Genomic DNA, 6,669 nt, shown 5'->3' with positions numbered 1-6,669 from the left:
AGGGAGTGCAAAGGGAGAGAAACCCTTGATAGTTGAACCTGTAGGTCCCCAAGAGTCTGCAGCATCTGTGTTCGCTGCCAGAGAAGCCCCATTACGTCCTAGTGCATCTCCCTCTCCTTTTCCTGGACCTTTCTCCTGTGTGCTCTGTTCTTCTTCATACTGTCTGCAATATTCACCCTCCGGGTCCTGTGCTCATGGGCCGATGCAGCCCTGGCTGGCAGGATCTCACTGAACATGGCATCCTGAGGGCTCTTCTTCCTCCTCTGTACCTGGCTCAGGTATTCAGTGGGAGCGGAGGGGAAACCCCTCAAGGCTACAATGGCAACAGCTGCAGATAAAACACACAAAAGCAGCAGGTCAGCAGCTGATCGTTGGCCTCCCTGGCTTTCTGATATGCCTGCTGCAGTTCCTTGGCTTTCACGCGGCACTGCTGCTGGTCCCTGTTGTACCCTTTCTCCTGCATCATCCATCCAATCTGCTCAGAGGTGTCCACATTCCTACCACGGGTCCATAGCTGGGCTTGCACCCTCATCTCTCCACTGGCCCAGATCCAATATTTCCTGTCTACTCCAAGCTGGAGCGCATCTGGAGCATGTAGCTGGCATGGCTGGCTGGGCAGTTGCACACAACAATGGAGAGCTGCTAGGTGCTTGCCAAGCTGGACAATCAGGAAAAGGCATTTTAAAAAGATGTGAGGTTTTAAAGTGTGGGTGGGTCTTCCCATCTCCGTGACCCATGGGCAGTGGAGTTCACAATTGTGACCAGAGCAGTCAGTTTGGGCATTGTGGGACGGCTGCTAGAGGACAGTTAGGGTTGACATAAGTAACGTGGTGTCTGCACTCACACTGCATTGACCTCAGTACACCAACCATGGCTCAACACGGGCCAGGGAGGTGATGTTACTCCGTCAACATAATAGAGCACGTATGTTGGTGGGAGACAAAATTAAGTATGGACACATGCACAAGTAGGTTGACCCAAGGCAGCTTACATTGACCAAACTTTGTAGTGGAGAGCAGGCCAGAGACCATCCCCAAGCCGGAAGCCCCTGCATGCTTGTGTCCCAAATACAAGGGGACAGAGTGGAGTGATTTAAATGAAAGCAATTTAAATCACCAATTTTAATAATGATTTAAATCAGCAAACAGGAAACCGCGATTTAAATCATCAGTTTTAATCTTGTTTTGCATTTGTACTGTTTAGTTAGTTTCCCATAAAAAGAAAGATTCTTGTGGTTGGTAACCATTAAAATATGTTGACCCTCAACTAAATACAGGCTTTGACATGAAATCTGTTGCTAAGCATGAAGATACACTATATCTAAATACATTTATTTAAACAATGATAGACCTTAACATACACTTATTCAGATTCTTAATTTTTGCCGTTTCTATTGTTAGAAAATAGGGACTGACATATTTCTTATTTATTAGCTGGTAACTAATCGTTTACTTCTGATTTGTAGATGAAAACTGGAAGTCAATTAAAAGTGCAGAAAAACAGTGCTTTACATTTCTTTTGTGATTAGTTAAACAAAACGACCTCAAATGTTCTGTATACATTTTTTTCATATCAAAATATGTTTTGCACTTAAAACTAACCGTTTTATTATTAGCTGTAGCTAATGAACTGAACGGATAGTTTCTGATCCCTGCGTCCTTCAAGATTTTAGAACTAGTAGATCTCATTCTCTCACACCTAACTTTTATTAATAGAGTGGAAGAGGGAAACAAGCTTTTCTGCTTTTTCAACTCCCAATAGGTTTCTTAATGTTGAACGAACTAGACATCCTGAGCTCGTTAAATCACCTGAAATGCAGACAATATTTTCTCTGCACTTGCAGAAGTGACTACTGCTTTCCAAAGCTGGGTTAGCACTTCAACAAACTCTGGTTCCAGGTGCTTAGTCAGTGCCTTCCACTAGTTCAGTGGCTTGACTTTCTTTGAAACTTCAACAGCCACATGCTGCTTGGATAGTATTTATTTTATTTAAATGACTTTAATAGATTATACTAAATGTATGGTTTAATGGATGTCAGAATTTCAAATTTAATTTGACAATTGTTTATTTTTAAATAGAAAAATGTATTTAAATGAAATAACTAGATTTAAATTTAAATCTGATTTTTTAAATGACGTTTTATCCACCCTGCAAAGGAGGAGAAGGGGGAGCGGGAGAGATCCCCTCAAGGATCAGCAGTAGCAACAGCCCTCCTCCCCCCACCCCATGCCTGGCCCTGGGAGCAAGAGAGAGACACCTCCACTTAGGAAGGAACAATCAGTTTCACACATACAGAATGGGAAGAGACTGTCTAGGAAGGAGTATGGCAGAAAGGGATCTAGGGGTTATAGTGGACCACAAGCTTAATATGAGTCAACAGTGTGATACTGTTGCAAAAAAAGCAAACGTGATTCTGGGATGCATTAACAGGTGTGTTATAAACAAGACACGAGAAGTCATTCTTCCGCTTTACTCTGCACTGGTTAGGCCTCAACTGGAGTATTGTGTCCAGTTCTGGGCACCGCATTTCAAGAAAGATGTGGAGAAATTGGAGAGGGTCCAGAGAAGAGCAACAAGAATGATTAAAGATCTTGAGAACATGACCTATGAAGGAAGGCTGAAACAATTGGGTTTGTTTAGTTTGGAAAAGAGAAGACTGAGAGGAGACATGATAGCAGTTTTCAGGTATCTAAAAGGGTGTCATCAGGAGGAGGGAGAAAACTTGTTCACCTTAGCCTCCAATGATAGAACAAGAAGCAATGGGCTTAAACTGCAGCAAGGGAGATTTAGGCTGGACATTAGGAAAAAGTTCCTAACTGTCAGGGTAGTTAAACACTGGAACAGATTGCCTAGGGAAGTTGTGGAATCTCCATCTCTGGAGATATTTAAGAGTAGGTTAGATAAATCTCTATTAGGGATGGTCTAGACAGTATTTGGTCCTGCCATGAGGGCAGGGGACTGGACTCGATGACCTCTCGAGGCCCCTTCCAGTCCTAGAGTCTATGAGTCTATGAGCTCAGGCAACAAAGTGACCGGCCCGGGCTTTGCTGAGGCAGATGACAGAGGTAGAGGGGAACAAACCCCACATGTGTTGTAGAAGCCCTGAACCGGGCAGGTTGCTCCTGTGCCTGGCAGAGCCCTGTCCCTCGACACTGGCACTTCTCACCTCAATATGCTAGCATGGGATTGAACCAAGTGTCTGGGCTTGTGCATGTGATTGTATGTCTGTGAGACTATGTTAGTGTGATTCTGTGTTTGGGTGAGTGCGTGGGTCTGTGTGATTGTGTGTCTGTGTTGTTTGTGTGATTGTGTGTGATTCTGTGTGTTTGTGAGACTGTGTGATTGTGTATCTGTGTGCATGCAATTCTCTGTGTTCGTGAGACTGTCTGTGTGAATCAGTCTGTGCAGTTGTGTGTCTGTGCAACTTTGTGTATGTGATTGTGTGTGTGAGAGAGAGACTGGTCTGTATGATTATATGTGATTGTGTGTCTGTGTGATTCTATGTGTGATTGTATGTCTGATATTCTGTGTGTGACTATGCAGTCAGTGTGCCTGGGTGTCTCTGTATTTGATATTTTGTGTGTGTGTGAGACTCTGTGTGTGTGTGACTTTGTGACATATTGCAGTCAGTGTGCCCCTGTAATTTTGTGTGTGTGATTGTGCAATTGTGTGTGTGTGTGAGTATTTGTGTGTGTGTAAGAGAGATACTGGTCTGTTTGATTCTGTATGTGACGACTGTGTGCAGGGGCGGCTCCAGGCACCAGCATGCCAAGTGTGTTCCTGGGGCAGCAAGCCATGGGGGGCACTCTGCCGGTCACCGCGAGGGCGACAGGCAGGTTGCCTTCGAGGACTTGCCTGTGGAGGGTCCGCTGGTCCCGTGGCTTAGGCGGACCTCCCGCAGGAGTGCCACCGAATCTGCGGGACCAGGGACCTCCCGCAGGTAAGCCGCCAAAGGCATCCTGCCTTCCATGCTTGGGGCGACAAAATCCCTAGAACCGCCCCTGATTGTGTGTCTGTGCAATTCTCTGTATTATTGTGTGTCTGGCATTCTCTGTGTGCATGTGTGTGAGTGACTGTGTTGATAGATTGTGATCAGTGTGCCTGAGTGTCTGTGATTGTGTGTCTGGCATTCTATGTGTGTGTGACTCTGTGTGTCTGTGGCTCTGACAGATTGCGGTCTGTGTGCCAATGTGCCTGTGTAATTGTGTGTCTGGCATTCTCTGTGTGTGTGTGACAGATTGTGGTCTGTGTGATTGTGTGCCTGTGTGATATTGTGCGTGTGTGTCACTGCATGTGTGTGTGTGTGCGCATGTGACTGTGTGTGTGACAGCTTGCAGTCTGTGGGATTGGGTGTGTGTGTGTGTGTGTGATTCTGTATGTGTTACAGATTGGGGTGTGTGTGACAGATTGTGGCATGTGTGTGCGATTGTATGTGTGCGTGACAGATTGCAGGGGGGGTGACTGTGTGTGTGCCAGATTATGGGTGTGTGTGTGTGTTTCTGTGTGTGACAGATTGTGGTGTGTGTGTGTGAAAGACAGAGAGATACTCTGTGTGACAGATTGTGGTGTGTCTGTGTGTGACAGATTTTGGGTGTGTGTGTGATTGTGTGTGACAGATTGCAGTGTGTGTGTGTGCGCATGTGACTGGGTGCGAGACAGATATCGGGTGTGTGTGTGTGAGACAGATATCTGGGTGACATATTGTGGGGTGTGTGGGTGTGGGTGTGTGTGATTCTGTGTGTTACTGTGTGTGTGACAGATTGTGGTGTGTGTGTGACTCTATGTGTGACAGATATCGGTGTGTGCGTGACAGATTGCGGGGTGTGTGTGACTGTGTGTGTCACGGAGATCATATTGGTGTGTGTGACAGATATTGGTGTGTGTGTGACAGATATTGGGGGGGTGACAGATTGTGGTGTGTGTGAGACAGATTGAGGTGTATGTGTGTGACTGTGTGTGTGACAGATATCGGGGTGTGTGAGAAACAGATATCGGGGGGGGTGTGCGAGAGAGAGAGAGACAGACAGACTGCAAGTGTGTGTGTGACAGATTGTGGTGTGTGTGTCTGTGTGTGTGTGACAGATATCGGGGGTGTGTGTGTGTGTGACAGATTGTGGGATGTATGTGACAGATTGCAGTGTGTGTGTGTGAGACAGATATCGGTGTGTGTGTGTGACTGTGTGTGTGACAGATTGTGGGGGGTGACAGATTGTGGTGTGTGTGTCTGACAGATATCAGAGTGTGTGTGTGTGTGTGTGTGTGTGTGTGTGTGTGTGACAGATTGCGGGGTGTGTGTGACTGTGTGTGTGACAGATTGTGGGGTGTGTGTGTGCGACAGATTGCAGTGTGTGTGTGACTGTGTGTGACAGATTGTGGGGTGTGTGACTGTGTGTGTAACGGAGATCATATCGGCGCGTGTGAGATTGTGGTGTGTGTGTGTGTGTGTGTGACAGATTGTGGGATGTGTGTGACAGATTGCGATGTGTGTGTGCGTGTGACAGATTGCGGGATGTGTGTGACAGATTGTGGTGTGTGTGTGTGAGAGAGACAGATTGAGAGGTGTCTGTGTGCATGTGTGTGTGTGTGTGTGAGACAGATTGCGGTGTGTGTGTCACTGTGTGACAGATTGCGGGGGGTGTGTGTGTGTGTGACAGATTGTGGGGTGTGTGTGACTGTGTGTGTGACAGATTGTAGGGTGTGTGACTGTGTGTGTGACGGAGATCATATCGGTGTGTGTGAGATTGCGGGGTGTGTGTGACAGATTGCGGGATGTGTGTGACAGATTGCAGTGTATGTGTGTATGTGTGTGAGAGACAGATTGCGGTGTGTGTGTGACTGTGTGTGTGACGGAGATCATAGCGGTGTGTGTGAGATTGCAGTGTGTGTGTGAGAGACAGATTGTGGTGTGTGTGTGTGTGCAGATATCAGTGTGTGTGTGACAGATTGCGGGATGTGTGTGACAGATTGCGGTGTATGTGTGTGTGGACAGATTGCGGTGTGTGTGTGACTGTGTGTGTGACGGAGATCATAGCGGTGTGTGTGAGATTGCAGTGTGTGTGAGAGAGAGACAGATTGTAGAGTGTGTGTGTGTGCAGATATCAGTGTGTGTGTGACAGATTGCGATGTGTGTGTGACAGATTGCGGGATGTGTGTGACAGATTGTGGTGTGTGTGTGTGAGAGAGACAGATTGAGAGGTGTCTGTGTGCATGTGTGTGTGTGTGTGTGTGAGACAGATTGCGGTGTGTGTGTCACTGTGTGACAGATTGCGGGGTGTGTGTGTGACAGATTGTGGGGTGTGTGTGACTGTGTGTGTGACAGATTGCAGGGTGTGTGACTCTGTGTGTGACGGAGATCATATTGGTGTGTGTGAGATTGCGGGGTGTGTGTGACAGATTGCGGGATGTGTATGACAGATTGCGGTGTATGTGTGTGTGGACAGATTGCGGTGTGTGTGTGACTGTGTGTGTGATGGAGATCATAGCGGTGTGTGTGAGATTGCAGTGTGTGTGTGAGAGACAGATTGTGGTGTGTGTGTGTGTGTGCAGATATCAGTGTGTGTGTGACAGATTGCGGGATGTGTGTGTGGACAGATTGCGGTGTGTGTGTGACTGTGTGTGTGACGGAGATCATAGCGGTGTGTGTGAGATTGCAGTGTGTGTGTGAGAGAG

This window comes from Gopherus evgoodei, chromosome 9 (assembly GCF_007399415.2).
Source record: "Gopherus evgoodei ecotype Sinaloan lineage chromosome 9, rGopEvg1_v1.p, whole genome shotgun sequence".
Classification (NCBI taxonomy): Eukaryota; Metazoa; Chordata; order Testudines; family Testudinidae; genus Gopherus; species Gopherus evgoodei.
This window is presented reverse-complemented; position numbering follows the sequence as displayed.